Below are 21,505 nucleotides of genomic sequence, written 5' to 3' on the forward strand. Positions count from 1 at the left end.
GGTGATTTTTTTTTAAAGGATATGACATGCATATCCATTGGATTTTGTTGAACTTCACAATAATGCTCTAGAAGCAATGTTTAATGAAGCAAATGTAGATTTCACATTTCATGATTATGCAAGAGAGCTTCTTTTCTATCAACACTATTTTCTAAAGAGTCAGAAAACAACAGTCAATAATGAGAGAGGCATATTTTTGAAGCAAAAACAGCTCTCACAGGGTGTTATCATCTTTCTATGTTTCAATCAAGCCTGGAGTTCACAACTTATAATCTTTTGATCTTACTGAAACTAGCCCAATACAGATCAAAATAGATGCAAAATATAAAAGTACTCTTTATTGGCATGATTAGGGACATGCATAATAAAACTTTAATAAAGAACAAACAGAAAAATGTCTTTACTAAATTAAATACAATTTACCTTTTAACAAGTACATCCCGATATACATTCACACACCTATTAAATGCTTTCATATTTCATGTACTTATCTGACCTATGTTGAAAAAATGAATAAACATGTAAATAAATGATTTATACATATGAACCAGTAAAGGTATTAAAGAGGGTGTGAGTCAGCTAGGAGCACAATGGTTTGAGATCAGTGTCAGGAAATCTCAGAAAGAGGAAATAAGAATACAGAAAGGGAATTAGGTAAACAGTTTTAAATAATAATACATAAGTCAAGTAGAATGAATATGAAGAAATACATTATTTGATTATTCCAATTAAGAAACCACTGGTAACTTTAAAGAATATTGTTTTGATCATTTCAGATTGCAAATAGTTGAGGAATGAGAGAACATATGGTGGTTGGTAAGACATTAGTAATATTTGTACTTTTCTGATATTAGTGAGTGGAGACAAGGTTTCAGATATGCCTAACTCACCTCCATTGTTAAAAAACCTTCTGTAGATCCTACCTCAAGGTAACATTTCTCTCATAGTATAGGTTGAAGAAAGTTGCTCACCTGAATTGGTGGAAGGAGTTTCCTCATTTACTCTTTTTCCAAATCAGTGAAATCATCGGTCTAAATTCCTATTCTCTGGATCAAAGTTTCTTAAACTGTGAATTCTGTCCCCATATGTTATTATATAACTTAATGTAGATGTCACAAGATTATGGTTTATTATTAGTAAATGTTGTGATCTAGTTCCGATGGATTTGAATCGGTCCCTGTTCGGGCACCAAATGTGGTGAGCTTTTTCTTCTCAAAATTCAGCCAGGTGATAAAAGTTCAGATCTTTTATTATCTTCAATATAGCCCGGTTAGCTTAGAGGCCTATCTCTCTGCTTGGTTCCAAGAGCTCTCTCCAAATGTCACCAAATCCAAAGGTCTGGTCCTACAGCCTCTGCCTCTGCTTTCTTCAGCCTCCAGCCAGCTCCAGTCTTCATGTCATTCTGGTGAAATCTCGACTTGTAGCGTCTTCCTCTCTCAAGAACTCTCCGACTGGCCCATTGGCCTATTTATGCTCCTTCCAGAGAGAGGGATTATGGGTAGTTCTACTTAGTACCTTGTTTCAGGTTCTGCCCAAAACATCTTTTTGTAAGATTAGATCAACTCTAATTACTTAGCAGTTAGTAAGGATTCCAACAAGTAAATGTTTTATTTTATATCTATTTTATATACATATATACCCATGGTCATTAAAAAAAAAAAAAAAAAAAAAAACTCAGGCAAAAAGGGCTTGTGAATTGAAAAAAGGCTCTAGATGCCGTTATCTCCTCAACCTATCATTTTAAGCTCATTTTTTGGTAAATTAATAGAAAATGCTATCTATATTCATTATTTTACTTCCTTTCTCACTACCTCTTCAACACCAGATTTTGATATCATTGCTCAATTGAAATTTCATTCTGCATTTTGTATAGCATCTTAAATTTAAAATCATATGACCTTCTACAAATCTACACCTTTAAATTAGATGGTGTTGACATTCTTTTTGTCTTAGAAAATGTCTCCTTTGTGTTTTCCTGACACTATTCTTTTCTGGTTCTCCTTTTGCCTACATTCTTCACTATCCTTTGCTGACTCATTGTCCATATCACATGCCCTAACTCTGGAACAATATCCAGTATTTGTCCTGAGATCTTTTCTTTGCTACGTCTCCCTTTTCCTCTCCTCCTTCTTCCTCACTCAGTAAACATCCTTCTGTTCCTCTTGTTTCTTTACCTTATTCGTGTCTTTTATTCTCATTCTTCTTGTGAGTTCCTGTGGTCAAGGAAATTTATCACCCTCTGATGTAATTGTAGGTTTCAGCATCCAGAAACAAAAAAAGTTACAAATTATCACATAAATATAAAAGATTATTTTAATCAAATTATGAATTTTTTAAAGCAAAATGCAAAACTATTCGTAAGAAAATTATAGCTTAAAAGATAGACAAATGAAGGGATGAGAAATAACTCAAAATTATGATAGGTCTATCTGTCTATCTATCTATCTATCTATCTATCTCCTGTCTACAAGTTTTGGAATTCTCAAGAACTAAATCATGTGTCTTTTGGTGTTAACCACAGGATTCTTAACATGATTGTTATTTTCTGAATTTGTTCTAAAATTGGCAAAAACATCATATCATAGAAAATAGAATTTAGGCATAAAGTTATAAAAATTCAGGTTCAAATCCAAATTCTGACATTTATTGTGAGACCCAGAACAAATCACTTTATTTCTATTTGCCTAAAATAACTCCATAGAAAATTGCTAGCAAGTCATGAACACATTCCAATTTTCTTTGGAAGATTAAATTCCCTCTATGCTTCCCAAATCCCAAATGTTTTGAATACTTTCACATTTTCAAATTTATTTTAAAAATTATTTTGTGTGATTTCATCATCAGAATAGTATGTTTTGGAATTTATAAAAAACTATACCATATTTGTCTTTAATAATTCTAAGGAAAATATCACTTATTGAGAGGCAAAATATTTATAACATAGTATCATGAACTTAACTATGGAATAGGAACCACCATCATATTTTTCAAAGAATTCATAACCTACTATATAGTTATATTGAAACTTTGTATAAACAGTTATAAAGAAATATAATCATGTTTCAAAATAAGTACATAGAGAAGTAAAAATAAGGGAAGTTCAGGGTCAGAGGGATGATTCAGCAGTATTTTCCTACATGAATTGCATTTTTGAGACAAATTTTTAATTTCAAAGATATTATCAATTGTCAAAAAATAATAGGAGAGCATTCTATGAAAAGAGAATGATGGAGAAAAAAAATATGTGCCGTATGCTTTACTACAATACAGAAGAATGGAGAAATGATATTTCTGTACCTGAGGATCTTTAGACACATTTTTCCTGGTATACCACAAAGAAAATTCTTGCTTAGGTATAAATTTAGATAAAATGGCCTCTAATATCCCTTTTAATTATAAGAGTCTGACACTGAGAAAATTATGAGTTTAACTTTGTAGTTAGGAGCCAATATTTTTTATCAATAGATTATAAATATTTTTGAGATTCCCAACAAACCTAAGATACTTAACTAGCAATAATCACATCAATCTTAATATTAACTACCTCCCTTTCTTCTTCCTTCCCCTATCATTATTCTTATTAGAGGAAAAAGAGTCTAACTTCATCTAATAATTAAAAATTCTAGGAAAGAAATATTTTTACTGGTAACTTCTTTGGTACTCCCCACTTCAGGCAAATATATAAGGCAGTAATAGATTCTTGGTCTTTAAGTTAGAAACATGTTAGTTCAAATCCTGCTGGAGACATACATTAGCTGTAAATAAAATTCAGTGTTATTTCCCCATAAAACAGAGATAATTATAATGCCTACCTTATTGGGGTTTGTTTAAATTGAATAAGATTATGTAAAACATTTTTCAAACAATAAAAACAATATAAATGTTAGCTACTGTTATTCCTTCAATTATTACTAATATTATTCTTTGAAACATGGTGGGGATGGGGTGGAAGATCAATACAGAGAGCATTACCATTTCTTCTAAGCAAGAGAGCTTAATTTTTTTCCAAATTAAAAAAAATAGCTTGGGCTACTTTTTTGTTTTCATAATCCAAGATTTAATCATTAATGGACTCTAATATTTAGTAGAAAGTTTCAGGAGTTCCTATGGTTGAGGAAATTAATCACCCTCCGATGTGACTATACGTTTTGGTGTTCAGAAAACACATATAGGCCTCTTTGTCAAGGCTGAAATTAACTCTTCTCTAATTTTGAAGAATATATCTAAGCTTGAATTTTTATTTTTATTTTTCACATTAATGACATTTATAAAAATTTCTTCTTACTCCTTTTATATAATAGGGAGATAGTGAAGTTGTATTTTCCTTTTCCAATTAAAAGACTTCCTTTGAAATCCCAGGGCTACATTCAAACTATGTGCCATCATAGATGATGATGGACTAGTAATGAATTATTTGCATCCTGGCTGTACACTCTATTGATTCTTTGTTTTCACCACAAATTCTGGAGCATATCTACATCTGGAAGATTTCAAATCTTCGGGGATTATTTTCTTTTTTCTTTTTGGCAGCTTTATAGAAAATCTTCTGTTGTTTGTTCTCAGTCACAGATGGGAGATTTATTATTTCTTTTGACCTTATCTCTCCTTGCTGCCACTTCTCACTGGTGTCAAAACTGACAGGTCTTTCCAAAACTTCTAGATTTCTTTGGTCTATCATATTATGTTTGGAGTTGTCTCTGTTATACTTTTTATGTAGCAAGCAACAGAGGCATCTGTAATTGAGTAGAGCTGCTAATGGCTTTTATTTGCAACTCTTATTTGTAATAATAATAATAATTATGGTTACTATTATCTTAATTTATACCAGGTCTGAGATTTCATTGTCATAAGGAAACTCTCTACCAATGCAGATCAGTATCTGTTTTGCACTTTCTAGTCTTAGAAAATTGCCAGGACAGAGTTTTTTGTTTTTTTGTTTGTTTTTGTTTTTCCCTGAGGCAATTGGGGTTAAGTGACTTGCCCAGGGTCATGCAGCTAGGAAGTTTTAAGTGTCTGAGATCAGATTTGAAATCAGATGCTCCTGACTTCAGGGCTGGTACACTATCCACTGTGCCACCTTGCTGCCCCAATATGGACAGTTTTAAGATGAAAAAACAAAAGATATCTATAGCTACATGGGGGGAATGCTCTAAGTTAACTGGAGAAAGGTAAATTAAAACAATTCTGAGGTACTGTTCACATTTATCATGAAAGAAAAGAGAAAAATGTTAGAAGAGACCTGGGGAAATTGGACACTAATTCACTGTTGGTAGAGTTATGAACTAATCCAATCATTCTAGACACCAATTTGGAACTTGGAAGTATGTACAAAGGACAATCAAACTGTGCATACTTTTGATCCCAATGTATCTAAAAGTGATTTTAAAAAAAAGGTGAAAGGAAGGCCCTACTTGCACACAAACACATTGTTTTTAGAGTAGCTCTTCTTGTAGTGATAAAGAATTAACAATTGAGGGGATGCTAATCAATCAAGAAATGATAAGTTGTGTAATATGTATATAATAGAATACTGCTCCACTATAAGAAATGATGAGAAGGTAGATTTCAAATAAACAGTTTTACATGAACTGATGCTGAGAGAAGTGAACAGGACCAATATAACATTGTATAAAATAACAGAAATATTCCATGATGATTAACTATGAGTAACTTAACTAATTTCAGAAATACAACATTGCAAAACTATTTCAAAGGACTCGTGATGAAAAATGCTGTCCACATCCAGATAAAGAACTCATGGAATCTGAATGTAAACCAAACCATACTATTTTCCACTTTATTTTTTCATGTTTATTTTTCCTTTTGTTTCTTCTTTTACAGCATGACTAATATGGACACATGTTTTATAATACATGAAGAGTTATGCACAAACTATGTGTATAGATTATAAAAAACATGACAATAGCACATTTTCATATATATATATGTATGTACCTAAACATGCACACACCATACATAGACATCTCTGTGTATAATATGAACCATATTTACGTGTAAACATGTGTGTATAGGTATAAAATACATAATTTGTCTACTACCTTACCATCACATATCTATATGATACAGACATACATACATCTACATATATAAATAATGTAGAAGATATTTGTAAACATATGTATGCACATGTATAAGTATACATATATCAACCTCCTTGTTGTCATATATGTACATATACATATAGTCACATGGAAACACACACATATTTATTACTATCAAATGCAATATATATAATATATATATTGCATATACACACAAATAGACACACACACACACACACACATATATAACTATCAAATGGAGAATATAGGGGTAGGAGAGAGGGAGAAAATTTCCTTTTTAATTGAGTATTAAAAATTACTTTTAAATATAATTAGGAATTTAAAAAAAACCTGTGTGTGTGTGTGTGTGTGTGTGTGTGTATCCATGTGTGTGTGCATGTTGAAAACTTCCTGGAACACTGAATAGTTAAGCGACTTTCTTGGGGTTATATAGTTAGTATATGTCAGACAAAATTTGAACCCAATTATTCATGATTTTGACATTATCTCTTTATATTGTCATGCTTCTTCCCTCTGCTTATTATTCCCTTATAATTTTTTAAAAGTAGATGTGGAATAATTTCTCTTACATCATTCTTAGAGTACTTAATAGTTAAGTTCCTTTGTTCACTATGATGTTGTTAGAATTTACACTTCTGTGACTTCAATACTTGAATGTATTCCTTTTAGCTCTCTATACAAATCCAATAATGCTGAGTGATTGTTCAATCTTATTATGTAATATAATTTTGTTCTTAATGGGTTTGTGGATTCCTTTCCTTATCCATTTCTTTTGTGGAGAAATGAATGTTCTCCTTCAGTAATATGCCCTCTGTTTAAACACAATACTAGATAGAGCTTCAGTGAATTTACACGGTCCAATTTTGCAAAACAGGAAAGTTCAAGGAAAAGAATAATCTATGGACTACTATTTTTACTGTCGAGGTTGATTCTGTAGACCCAAATTTTCCCTTGGGATAAAAAAATAAAAATTTTACCCCTTTACTGCACTACTAAACTTAACTAAACTGCTACTTTCAAAACTATTAAACCTAAGCATGAAGAACTGTGGATTATCTTCACAGTGAAACAGCATTTTTCCTCCTTGTTTTATTGTCTATGCATTTTCATAAACTTCTTTTTACTATTTCTAGAAGGAGAGAGAGAATAAAGCTATACTTTCCTTTTCTAATGAAAAAGGTTTCTTTAGAAACTTTTATTTCTTGTTAATATATTTGAAAGTCTCCTGAATGATGATGATGATGATGATGTTAATGATGATAATGAAAATGATGATGATGATGATGATTTATTCATGCAAACTTTGAAATTCACTGACAAGTAAATATAGCCAGAATAATAGCCTAATTTATTTGTTTTTCCCTCTTTTTTTTCCCCATGTACATCTAAGCCAAATCTGATAACTAGATATCAACACAGGCAAGTGATCAAATATAACTCACAATTTAATTTGCTTTCAGTTCCCAGATGGCAGAAAGGCAATTATTAGGCAGTGCAGACTAACATATTTGATCATTATTATAAATATATCTTTCATTTTCTCTTATGTGAATGCTGAGCATGTAGTGGAATATAGTATTATCTATCTATCTATCTATATGTTAGTGTAAGTTTATATTTTCATTTATGTAAGATATAACATTAGATAAAATCATCAAAAAACTTTTCATATCTATTAATTATAGTTCTTCTTTAGAAGTTCTTTTTTTATTTTTAAAATAATTATTGGAAAATAATTTTTAAAAGCAATAAAAAATTAAATCTTGACACTAGTGGGCACTCTAAATCCATGCTATTTGAAAATGTTTGGTTTCATAAGAAAAGAAATAATCCTAAAATAAATTTTGCTGAACAAAAAAGGATAAAACTGCAAGAAAGGGCAAACCTTATATGGTTAACCTACCCTTTATTAAGTATATTTACATTTGAATTTTCAAAATAATAGTAGAAATACATTTTTAATATATCTGAATTTTTATGCATTTTCTTTGACTCATTTTAGATTATATATACACACAGAGTGAGAGAGAGAGAGAAAGAGAGAGAAGGAAGAAAGGAAAAAAAGAAGGAAAGATTTAAGGGAGAGAAGGAAGGGAGGGAAGGGTACAGATAAACATAAACAGAGACAGCTAGAGAAAAAATTAAAATAAATGTCTCCTCAGGTGATATCTAATTTCTTTTTAAAATAAGATTAATAATTTTCTTTGACATCATAAAATAATTGATAAGATTTGATAGGTTGAGCACTTTTTTAAAAACATTCTATTCATGTATCTGTAACATCACTCCAAGCAGTTTATTATGATTTTTTTTAGGGGGGAGAACTGCTTTCCAGATTGTAGTTTTTAAAGAAAATTTATTACATATAAGGGTTAAATATTATCTTTTTTGTCATGTAAACATGATGGAGACTGCTCAGTGAAAGGTTTCATAACTGAACATTGTACTTTCTTTTAACAGATGTCTTGATATTGAATAATTAGATGACTAGTGAGTTGAAAAAATAGTGAATGTCAATTGTATGTTCTTCATTCTCAAAGTGGAGCAAAATGATATCACTAAGTTGGGGTCAAGATAGAGTGTGGTTAACTGTGGTTAATCAGACTAATATTAACTGAGAAGGCTCTACTACAGGTCAGTCACAAGTTGTTCACATGAGCAGATATCTGGAGCATAAATACCTCTGAATTTTCACCTTTATGTTTCTTTTGAGTTACTGCAATTCTGCTTTGTTCATAGACTATAACATCTCTAATGAGGACATGCCATTCTGGGTAGTCCTGTGTTAGTGTCTCCCATGTCACATAACTGATTACAAAGTTCACCAGAGAGACCTTTAGAGTGTCCTTATATTGTTTCCTCTGATTTCTATGTAAGTGCTTATCTTGTGTGTGTTCTCAGTAAAAAACAAAAACAGAAACAAACAAACAACACAAAAAAACATTACAACATTACAATTGGCATTTGAATAATATGGCCAGACTATTAGAATTGTGCTTTCTGCAGTAGAGTTTGAATGCTTGGCAGTTCAGCTTGAGAAAGGACCTTAGTGACTGGTACCTTATCTTTAGAATTTTCCTAACACAGTTCAAAAGAAATTGATTCAATTTCGTGACATATCAATGGTATTGTTCAAGATTCATAGGCATACAACAATGAAGTCAGCACAATAGCTTTGTAGAACTTCTGTTTGTTAGGCAAACCTCTTCTCTCCCACACTTACTTTGTAGCCTCCCAAACAATGATCTAATTCTGGCAACACGTGTCAACTTCAGCATCTTTGTAGACAATTTAAGCAATTTATGACCAGTATGCTAGCTGACCTTGATGCTCTTATCATTCTCATTGAAAGCAACTGATTGCATTTCTGAAAACACCATGTTATGAACTATAAGAGCAAAGAAATAGCCTTGATTCATTCCCTTGATGACTGGGAAAGTCCGAGAGCATTATTCATTATCCAGAACCTATGCAAACTGGCATCATGAAACTAATGTACAATACATAGTAATATTGGTTGGGCTTCAACTTCAAATAAAACAATAATTATGACAAAAATGACTAGTTAAGATCTAAAGCAATAGTAAAGGTATTTTGTGAGAATGGTATGTCATGAAGAGAATATGAGTACCAATAGTGTTATGATTCTGTTAGAGGGATACATGTTGCTGGGATACATTATTGGTTAGCAGAGGAACAAAAATAACAGGAAACAATCTTTCTTTCCATACAATTTTAACTATCAGTATGGGAATGAAAAAGAAAAGATGAAAGGTAAGAAACAATAATTGATTATTATTACTCAATTTGGATGGTGCTCACAATATCAGAAATGGAGAGGTCAGGAAGTTTATTAGATTAAAAAAATAAAACTGGGAGGAATCAGAGAAAACATCTAACCAAAGTCCCTTAATTTGGCAATGTAGAATGTGAGGCCTCTCCAGATTCAGTGATTTCTCTGATGTCACACAGTAAGTTACAAAGTCAATATTTGAACCAACATTTTCTGAATTCAAATATAGTTTGTGACTCCCATTGTACTACAGAATTATAGGGAGAAGAGAGAGCAGAGAAAAAGAATACTTTGATATGAAGAATATAAAATTTGGGACTACAGTAAGGAATATGAGTTAAAAGAATGGTAAGCAAGTCAAACCTCAAATAATAACCTCATGGAACAGTTAATAAAGGCAAAAAGAGAGATGTGAAAGTTATCTTTATGGAGATGTTAGTTACAACAGTTGTGGATAAAATTCTCAAGGAAAGTATAAAAATGATAAAATGAGTAGAGTCAAGAACATTATCTTAGGGAATCTTAAGACAAAAGAAAAATAGAAGATAGCAAGGGAGAAAGAAATTATTAAATCATTCTTAATAAGATGAGAGGAGAGAGAGAAAAATGCAGTAAGGTAGAAGGCAAACAAAAAAAAAATAAAGAAGGGGTGGAAGGTAATATAGATCAGATGTTTCAGGAGGATAAAGAAAGTTAGGACTGAAGAGAAACATTGTATTTGATAATGGAGTAACCTAAGTAGATGAAAACTTTGTTAGAGTAGTGAGAAGTGATGAATGGAAATGTTTGACAAATAAGTTGGGAGGATAGCTTTGAAACTAAAAAGCTAAATTGAACTTACCCTTAAAAACTCTACTTGAGATCTATTGCTGCATATGCAATCATCTTTTTTTTTTTTTTTTTTGGTTATGCTTTGTATTGAGAGATGCATGTTATTATTAGCGCTTGCCAAATTAAGAATAACAAAAACTTTTTAATGGAAATTAGAAAATAGTTGCTTTTTTTTTTTTTCTCCCATCCGATTGGAAATTGGGACGACAACAACAATAACAACAACAACAACAAGAAGATAGATAGGTACCAGGAATTGCTTCATTTAAAGAATTTGCTGGATAGACATGCAAGGGAATCAAGGTTGGGCAAAAAACTGTTAATATGGCTGACAGTGGAATCTCAGCTAATTGAGAAATATGTATGGCTTCAGTAGATGGAAATGGCAGAAAAAATTAGAACTGCTTATTAGTCCAGAAGTCATTTTGATTCCAAATAATAATTTCAGTAGATTTATGGGAGAGTAATAGGACACAAGGTAACTTCAGAAACTTGCATGTTATATAGGCTTGAATAACATAAGCAAAATGTATAATAATCTGTATCATATTTTGAGATGCTGTAAGCAGGATAGAATGGTTATTTCTTTCAGAAGAAAACAGGATTGAAGATATTAAGAATTACCAGTGAAATAGTTCTCATTTTGTTGAAAGGTTTTAGCTTCTAAAAAACAAACAACAACAACAACAACAACAACAACAAAAACCACATAGGAATGACTGAAGCAGTTATTCCTGTCTTTCATTTTTAGTTTTTCTTGCTCTTTACTACTCTTTTTTCTTTTTATTATTCCCCTCTCCTCTTCCTTATTGCAGAATAAGAATGCTCAGATATAAAAAGGGAAAATAAAAAAATGTAAAATATCTTATTTCCTATTTCTGTTTTATATATTCTGCTCGAGAACATAAAAAAAAAATATAGAATATTGCTTTAGGCTGCACTTTGAACCTTCAGGGAGCTCTTTCAAATTATCATATTATAAGTACCATCCTAAGACCCTTAAGATAAATCCAGGGGCTTCTTGATGCTGATGAGTATACTCTTGATACATTTATCAAAAGACTCATAAGACATTATTCCTATGTATTATTTAGGTAAAAAATAATCAAGTGTTATTGTCTGTAAAGGACATAACTCATTACATTAAATTAGCATTTATCAAGTGCCCCCATAGTTGTATCACATTGTACAGAATGCACATCTCCAATTTCAATCATTCATAGGCACACTAATAATTTTCTATAATTTATATAGATTTTAAAACTTTATCTACTTGCCATATAGCAACTGGTAACACAATGTATAGATCACCAAGCCTGGGGTCAGAAAGATTTGTCTTCCTGAGTTCAAATCTGGCCTCAGACACCAACTGTATGACTCTGGACAAATCGCTTAAGTTTTCTAAGTTCCTCATCTATAAAATGAGTTGGAGAAGGGAATGACAAACTACTCCATTATCTTCCCCTAGAAAATCCCAAGTGGGTGGGACACAACTACAAACAACAAACTTGTTATGCATTATATGGAAAATCAAATACTATATTTACCAGATGTGTTATATCTTCTTCTAATTTCTTACCAAAGTGAAAGTTTGCCTATCCTATCTGAACTAAGATGCCAAGACATACTTTTCCCTGTTAAGAGTTCAAATGTTGGAGTTTGTTCTTCTCAGGGCACAACCGGTTTAGAGGCTTAGAGCCCTTCGGATGTCTCCAAATCCAAAGGTTCTGCCCTTCAGCCTCTACCTCTGCCTTCTTCTGCCTCCAGCAGAGATGGAAGATCTCTCTTATCTCCTTCTGGGGAGCCCAGCCACCAATTTGCGGAGAGAGGGCTTCTGGCGTTAGCTCCACTGAAGTCCGTCAAAAGTGTTCTCTGCAGCAGAGTCGTTTCTCTCGAGTCTAGCGCGATCAGCCAGCCAAGAGGAAAAAAATGTATTCTGGAATGGCTGTCTCGCCTTATATCTGAACCTTCTGAGAGAATGGGATTATGGGTTTTCTCCCATAGTGCTCTCTGGCCCAAAGAGCTTTAAGGTGTGGACTTTGAGTAAAGGTGGGAACACAAGCCTTGTCTTGATTAGTTCTACTTAGTACCTTGTTTCAGGTTCTGGCCAAAACAACTTCTTGTAAGATTAGATCAACTCTAATTACTTAGCAGTTAGTAAGGATTCCAACATTTCCCCTTACTAGTATTTGTGCAAAAGTAAAATAACTTCTAAATGAGAGATATAAACATGGTAGCTCCATTAAGCAGAAATCTTGCTTTGTAAACTGCTCAATGGTTTTTGGGTTTCAGGAACACAAATAAACGACTTCAGTAGAATCATCACTTCCACAACTGAAAGTACACAAATATTCACAAACACTGTAAATATACTTACATATTTAAAACACAATTTGAATGCTATATTTAATACATCTAATATTTCCCTATTAAATGATGATGCAAAGTGGACTGGGATTGAAGTCAATGTCATATTTTGTATTGTAGGGAAAAATGTTATTTTATTAGCATAGGGATTTATTTCCTTCATAAACTTTTTCTCACCTCACCCCAGCTGCAGAATCCTTCTCTATATTGAGCACATTTCTTTGTGTATATTTCAAATAGCTATATATGTCCATGTTTATAATTTTATTTCTGAAATGAATGCATGCTCAATCTATTTGTTTCATAAATATGCTTTTTGAAAGCTATAAATAATTTTCTCCAAATGTCATTCTTCATGGGCACAATTAGAAGCCCTATGATTCATGAGACCAGTACCTTTCTCTCTGAACCTTGGCATTACAGACCATGTGAGTTGTCTATACCTCTAGTACAAGCAGAAGTCCCCTTTGTTAATACTTTGACATAAAACCAAAAGTTGAGTTTAACCTTAACTGATTTTCCTGAGGGTCTTCAGACTGTGATTAAATAGTGGTAGAGTTTTCTCTTATGTGTAGTTTTCTGTTCTTCAGTTTCATCATAGGAGAAATTTATCTGAATTAATTACATTGGCAAATGACTTTTTCAGGTGCCTGACAAGAAAATTATCTTTGTGGAGGAGAAAAAATGATTCAAAATAATGAAGAATAAAACAGTTTAAGAAGTCAGATGGAAAATAGTCCCATTGCTCTTCATTGCCCCTATTAACCTATGGTATTTGATGGGGATAGTACTTATTAAGACTAAGTCCGATCTTGACTAATGTGGCTTTAATGAAAGTCTATTGCTTGTGCCTGAGTTTTTCAGGCACAATATAATATAGATTACAGATAGAAAAGAAAACACAGAGGTATATATACTCTGGAATCTGTGGGAAAGTGTATATACTACAGTTAGGCTGCTATAGTGGAGAGAGTGCTGGTTTTGGCATTAGAAAGATATGGGTTTAAATCAAACTTGTGACATTTTATAACCCTGAGAAATATTTACTATATTTATGCCTCACCTTTAAAATTTATTTGGCAACTGTCTGACCCTGTACAAATTACTTAACTTCTGGCTTCAGTTTCTTTACCTATACAATTTGGCTTGGACTAGAACCAGCACTTCTTAAACTTTTTCCACTTGTAACTCCTTTCTGTCTGAGAAATTTTTGCATGACTCTGAGTATATTTGTACATAAAATAGTATAAAAATCAAACTTTACTCATAATATATCATTATTTCATGATCATCCCCCCTAATTATAAGACCCCCCACATAGGGCCTTAAACCATAGTTTTAGGAACTGGGAACTAGGTAATATCTAAAGTCATTTTTATTCCTAAATCTATGATCACATGATTTACAGAATCATAGACAAGTTATAGTCTGCATTGGTGGAGGGAGATTCCACAATGAGATTGCCATGTACTAATGACATCACACATATTTAGTGTCACTGAACTTTGTAGTCATGATAAATAAACCAAAGTTGTCCTTACATTTCAATTAAAGAAATGTTCATAAAAATAGTTTACAGGTTAAATTATAAATGACTTAACATTTTAGGAGATTATATTTAATATCATAATTATAATTAATGAAATTTTGTTTAAATGCATATTGTTAAAGGTGTGAAAACAACATAGAACTGTTTGTAGTTTCACAGCCATGACTTAACACTTTATCAGTAATGGCTATTCCATTCTTATTTCTTAAAAAAATGATTCTTATTTTCTCTTAACCAGTATGTCATGATAAAATAAGAATACTCTTTCCAAGATCATATTTGAACTTCAGTTTTATTGCTTTAATTGCAATATATATGTGTGGAGGTATATGTATATATACCATTTTTGTGTTTTCTACTTTGTATATACATACACATGTGCATGTGTGCATTTATACAAATATAAAGAGGCATTATGTGTGTATATGGAAGATGTATCTCTCTCAACCTAATTTAATTAACTTAATTGCTTTACAGAATCAATAAAAGGCATAAAATAAGTGTGAAATGTCCTAAAAACTGCTGTTGCATTAATTAATCAAAGTCATCAACTAGAAAAAGTTCTTCCATAAATGGGCATAGAGGCACGGGGTAGTGAACCCAAATGGAATGTTACAATTACTCCTTCCTTAATCGAAATATAACCTTTTGAACTTCCAAAGTTCTAAAAGTGTTGATTTCCCATTGGAACTGATATCAATGTCCCAAGAATAGCAGTGATGTGAAGATAAACCTAGACACACACAAGGAAAAGCAGTTTCAAAGAGACAATCTCTTTTGGATAGAGCAAAGTTCAGCTATAAAGGCGCTAAACCTTTGAAACCAAAAGACAGCTTCATCTTAGGGAAACTTCATGAGGACTTCAAAAAGTAGGCAAAAAACTTCAAACAATCCAGAGCCAAGAGTTCACTCTTTGGCCACATGTGTTCTCTAAGTTTGAGCCCAGTTCCCTCTAAACTCTATATAGATTTATGGGAGAGTGTATCTTAGAATTTTAGAGGGAACTTTTCTAACAACTGATCTTACTGTCCAACTTCAATTCATGTTCTTTGTAAAACTCTAATTGATACCAGTTGGTGAATCAATATTAGGAAACTCAATGATTAAAAGCTTGTAAGCGATAATAATAGAAACCTGATCCTTCGATATTACCTGAAGGGTAAACTGAATCAGCCAGTATTATTCTGGATACCTAAACTATCAATTTGAGAGAGGATTGTGAGAATAAACTGGCAGTAATGGTGGGCAGTGGATAGAGATGTATTTCTACACTAGTATCTTTTAATTGGTAATTTGCATTTTTTCCAACTTTGTTGACTTCTTCTATGACTTACTTCCTGGTCTCTCAGTATTTCAACACATTATATCTGTTATTTCCCTTTTGGCATGCTCTCTATACCTGTATAGATTATAATTCCTCTTTATCTTTCAGTCATTTTAAAATCTTATCTATATCTTTACAGAAATGTGCCATATATAATTCACACAACACTGGAAGGTTTCCTTTGATTATTTCAACAGGTTTGAAATACTAATATTGTACATGAGCAGCTTAATTGGGATCACTTCCTTTTCTCTTATGATTCATTTCAAGAAAGTACCTTGAAGGTGCTACTACATTAATTTCTCTCTCTACTTAGTGGAGCTTGATTTTACTTCCTAAAAGTAAAAATAATAATGGAATAAAACAACAAGATGCAAGAAAGGAGATCTAAGGCATTCCATTCAAATAATATGGTCCTCTTCAGTTAGATGATATAATAATGGACTGAGCTGACATTAATAAGACCACTTTAAATTTGACTCACTCACTTATTTAGGCTTTATGACTCTAAACCACTCACTTAATCTCTACTTGCTTGAATTTCCTCAAATGCAGTATTAATTTAAAAAAAAAAATTAAAAGATTTTAGTAACACTTACCTGTTAGGATTGTTATGAGGGTCAAGTGAGATAATATTTATAAAGCACTTAACACAGTTCCTAGCACAAATACATTAATAAATGCCTGCCCTTTCCCCTTCTTCCACAGAAGATAGATTTCTTTTCTTTTTGGAGGTACAGAAACAAACAAAATGTTAGACAAACTAGACAAAATATGGGTTCTAATGAACTCAAACAACATTTCATTGTGCTTTCCTTTCCTTTCCTTTACTTCCCTAGGATTTCTTCATTTGTCTTTCATTTGCAAATTATTATAGAGGAAGATGAAAGTGTAAAATTCACAGTATTACATCCTTGAATAGCTAAGACCAATGAGGAGAAAATTATCCAGAACGGAGCTGAAAATGAAATTTAACCAAGGCAGAACACAGAAAAAGTATTTATTGAAGAAGACAAAGAGGACATGAAATCGAATAGGTCTGGTATAGTTTGTACAGGAATATATTTTAAATCAAATATCAAAATTCTAGTAAATATCAGGGCAGCTAGGTGGCACAGTGAATAGAGCACCAGTCCTGAAATCAGGAGGACCTGAGTTCAAATGTGACCTCAGATACTTAATACTTCCTAGTGACCCTGGGCAAGTCACTTAACCCCAATTGTCTCAAAAAAAAAAGTTGAAAAAAATTATAGCAAATATCAAGCAACCCATAAATTAATATTCTGACATTTGAATACCCCAAATTGCTTATTGTTGTTCAGATGTGAATCTTTTTTTGTTTATTTTTGAAAAATACTGAAATAGTTTTTACTTTCTTCTCCATTGTATCTCATTTTACATATGAGAAAGTGAGGCAAAAAGAGATTAAGTAACTTTTCCATGGTCACATAGCTAGTAATTATCTGAGGCTGGGTTTGAACTTAGATCTTCCTGACTCCAGTCTAGGTGCTCTATTTACTAAAGCATCTAGCTGCCCTAATTGTTGCTTATGAAGAATAATTAATAAACCAAACCAAACCAAAAAAAATTATGAAATTGAATACTTGAAGTTTTCAGGACTTTTAATCAATGATTACATTTTAAAATCAGAATGTTTAATTCAACCATAACAGTGATAGTCAAAATCCATTTTGTTTTTACATTATCCCTCTTATGACTTACCACACAGAATCTAAAGGAAAAGATAGTATAATTGTTTTATTTGCATCTAGATTTTTTAGAGTAATGTTTTCATGATCTTTCTGTTTGATTCAGCAGTCATTCTTAATAGATAACTTAGTTATGACTATTGCAGACATTATAACTCACTTTAGAAACAGCATACTCCTTGCGTGCTCATAGTGTTCTATGTATCAAAATGCTTTCTGGGAACTTTATAAGTGCTATTTCATAAAATGCAGAGTGATAAGCATTTATTTGCTTACTATTACATCTTTAAAACAGAGAGGAAGGTAGAAAATTCTTTATACATTCTTATCTGGCATCTTTATTATCACATAATTTCCCTGTGATCATATAAAGACATAGAGAAAAGAGAATTACTAATCAAAATAACATACTCTATAAAATGAATAAGAATATGCCTGTATACTAAGAAGAAGATGGTATGTAAAACACATCTTAGACTCATAAAAAATAAATTCTTTCGCATATAAAACATTTTAAACTTTTCAAAGTATTTTCATAGATAGTACTTAATTTGCATCCTACAAAAACTTGGGAGATAGACACAGTTACTGTCAGTTGGATCTCATCCCTGTTTTTGTTCATGAAGAAATGTGTTTTAAAGAAGTTGAGTTGATCAAAATAATTCATGAAGGAACTGAAATTCATCATTCTTTCTCATGCTCCGATGAATGAATGGTAAATTTATAATTTGGAGTTTATCTAAAATTCAGCATTGTCCAACAAATTTTAGCAGTTTATTCATATTATAATCAGTATATTTAATGTTGATTTTTATGTACAAAATGTGGGAAGAATAATTCTACATTTAAATGATGGAGGAATTCTAGTTCTCTGTGAGACAATTTAATCTTTATATATAGGAAATATGTAAATTGTTAATTTTAAATACAGGAAATTTCCTAATATGTGCTTTCCCAAAGGAATAATTTATTTGTTAAAAGAAATATATTCTTATCTAAACTGATTCAAAAATATGGTGTATACATACATGTTCATGTATATGCATTGCATATATATATATCTATATATATATATACATATATGTATATCTAAATGTGTACACAGAAATGTATATATATATATATGTTTGTGTATGCCTACATATCTATATATAAAATTATATATATATATACACACACATATTGAATGTAAATAGGTTAAGAGAAATGAGGGGCAAATAAGAGGGAGGGCAAATTAAGGGAGGCAGTGCTCAGAAGCAAAAGAAAAATATTTTGAAAACAGAGTATAAAAATACAGAGAATGAAAAAGTTTTATACAGAGTATAAAAATGAGATAGAGATAGAGAGTCAGAGAAACAGAGCCACACACATATACACACAGAGAGAGAAACACAGAAAAACACAGAGAGAGAAAGAGGCAGAGAGAAAGAGACAGATAGAAAGATAGACAGAAAAAAAATTGAGATAAGGGAAATACACCGTTAAAAACTATAACTCTGAGTGTGAATGGGATAAAATCACCCATAAAGAGCAGAATGGATAAGAATAGCATAGGTAAAACAAATGAAGAATCACAGAAAATATTTTCTTAAGGGAAAATTAAGTTATTTTGTTGTTTTTGTTGTTATTTTTTAATAGACCATGTATTTGAAAGATTCATCATAATGATAGCCTGTTGTCATAACATGTTATTTCAATTTTGGAAAGCACCTCAGTTGCCATCTAATCAAATTCATACCTAAAAAAATCCTTGAAACCACAAACCCAATAATGGATCATTCAATCGCCAGTGGAACCATGGAGGAGAATCTATTATTAAAAAAAAAAAAGTTCACCCATTCTAATATTGTATACTTCTAATTGCTAATAGGGCTGCTTTTATAATCTAACTGAGATTATCCATACATTTTCCTTGTAAATTCCAAGAAATATTTTTAGTGCAGCCATCTAGAACCAAAAGGAATACTTTAATGCATTTTATGTCTGTCCTTCAAATATATGAAGGCAATAATCAAGATCTTATTCCCCTTAAAAAACATCTTTTTTTTTCCTCTGGTTACTATCCCCCAATTCCTTCATTAGATTTTAATGGATTATTGATTTGCAGTCCTTTACTGTCTGGTTATCTTCCTCTGAACATTCTCTGCTAATCCGCAAAGCCTGGAACTGAAAACTGAGAAAGAAGAGGGAATTTTGACAAATGAACACATTTCTTTTCAGGGAAATATAAAAACTAGGTTCTCAGCTAGGCAGATATAGGGAATGGTGATCCAAGTGAGATTAGCATAGAGAGAAAACTTTTGAAGAATTGTGATGGTTAGTGGTATAGTGAGTTCATTAAGAGGTATAAAAGGATTGCCCTACATTAGTCAAGGCCCATTTGTGGTTATGTAATATAAATGCATAAATGGATTAGATCAGCTCAATATCATGAAATTCTCTAGCTTCTTCCAACACCAAAAGGATAGTGAATGGTAAGAGTAAACTTACACACACACACACAGACACACAGACACACACACACACACTCTCTCTCTCTGTCTCTCTCTCTCATTAATCTTACCTTTTTATTTGCTTACATTTATTGAGTGCACTCTTACATCATTTTAGGTTTTAGGTTCATAACATTGTCTTTGATTTTGCTTCTCCTTTAATCCCTATATGAAAGAAGGTGTCATAGGTGTTGATTATGTCTCCATAGTCAAAGAAATTCATAGTCATAATTAGTATATATTCTCCTGGTTTTCCTCATACACCAGCCTACATTCTTTCTTTCTGGCATTCATTCCTTGTCCTAAAACATCTTCTAAGTCTCTACCCTTCTCTTTGTTATTTTGTAATAATAGCGTTTTTATTTTCAAAATATATGCAAAGATAGTTTAGAAAATATGGAAAAGTAGAACCTTCTGTTCCATTTTTTCCCTCTATTTCCCCATCCTCTCCCTAGACAGCAAATAATCCAATATATTTTAAACATGTGCAATTCTCCTGTGAATATTCCCACATTTATCTTGCTGCACAAGAAAAATCAGATCAAAAAAGAAAAAAAAAGTGAGAAAGAAAACAAAATGAAAGCAAATTATAACAAAATAGGTTGCAAATATGAAGTTTTCATCCAAACTCAGTTCCCACAGTTCTCTTTGTGGGTATAGATGGTTCCACTGGAACACAATTCCACATCCCTCCACTGGAGGGATTCCAATGAATCACCTCATTGTTGAAAAGAACCAACTCCATCAGAATTAATCATCACATAAACTTGTTCTTACTATATACAATATTCCCGTGGCTCTACTCATTTCACTGAGCATTAGGCCTGCTTCTCAGGCCTTTTTAAAATCATCCTGCTTCTTATTTCTTACAGAACAACAATATTCCATAATATTTATATAGCATAACTTATTCAGCCTTTGCTCAACTGATGGACATCCACTCAGTTTCCAACACATTGACACTACAAAAAGGGCTGCCAAAAACATTTTTGCACATGTGAATTCTTTTCCCTTTTTATTAACTCTTTGGGATATAGGTCCAGTAGAGACACTATTGAATCAAAGAATTTGCACAATTTGAGAGCCTTTTAGGCACAGTTCCAAATTCCTCTCCAGAATGGTTAAATCACAACTAACCAACAAGGTATTAATCTTCCAGTTTTCTCACATCACCTCCAATTTAGCTAATCTGAGAGGTATGTAGTATGCACCCTTCTCTTTGTTCTCAAAATGACCATACATATTATGGCATTAATCACAACTCACTTACATAATGGCAAGTTCCTCTCCTTCCTACCCCATTTAGTCTTTCAGATTACAATCTCCCATTTCTCCAGTGATTTTGATAACATTGTTA

This window comes from Antechinus flavipes, chromosome 3 (assembly GCF_016432865.1).
Source record: "Antechinus flavipes isolate AdamAnt ecotype Samford, QLD, Australia chromosome 3, AdamAnt_v2, whole genome shotgun sequence".
In the NCBI taxonomy this organism is placed as follows: domain Eukaryota; kingdom Metazoa; phylum Chordata; class Mammalia; order Dasyuromorphia; family Dasyuridae; genus Antechinus; species Antechinus flavipes.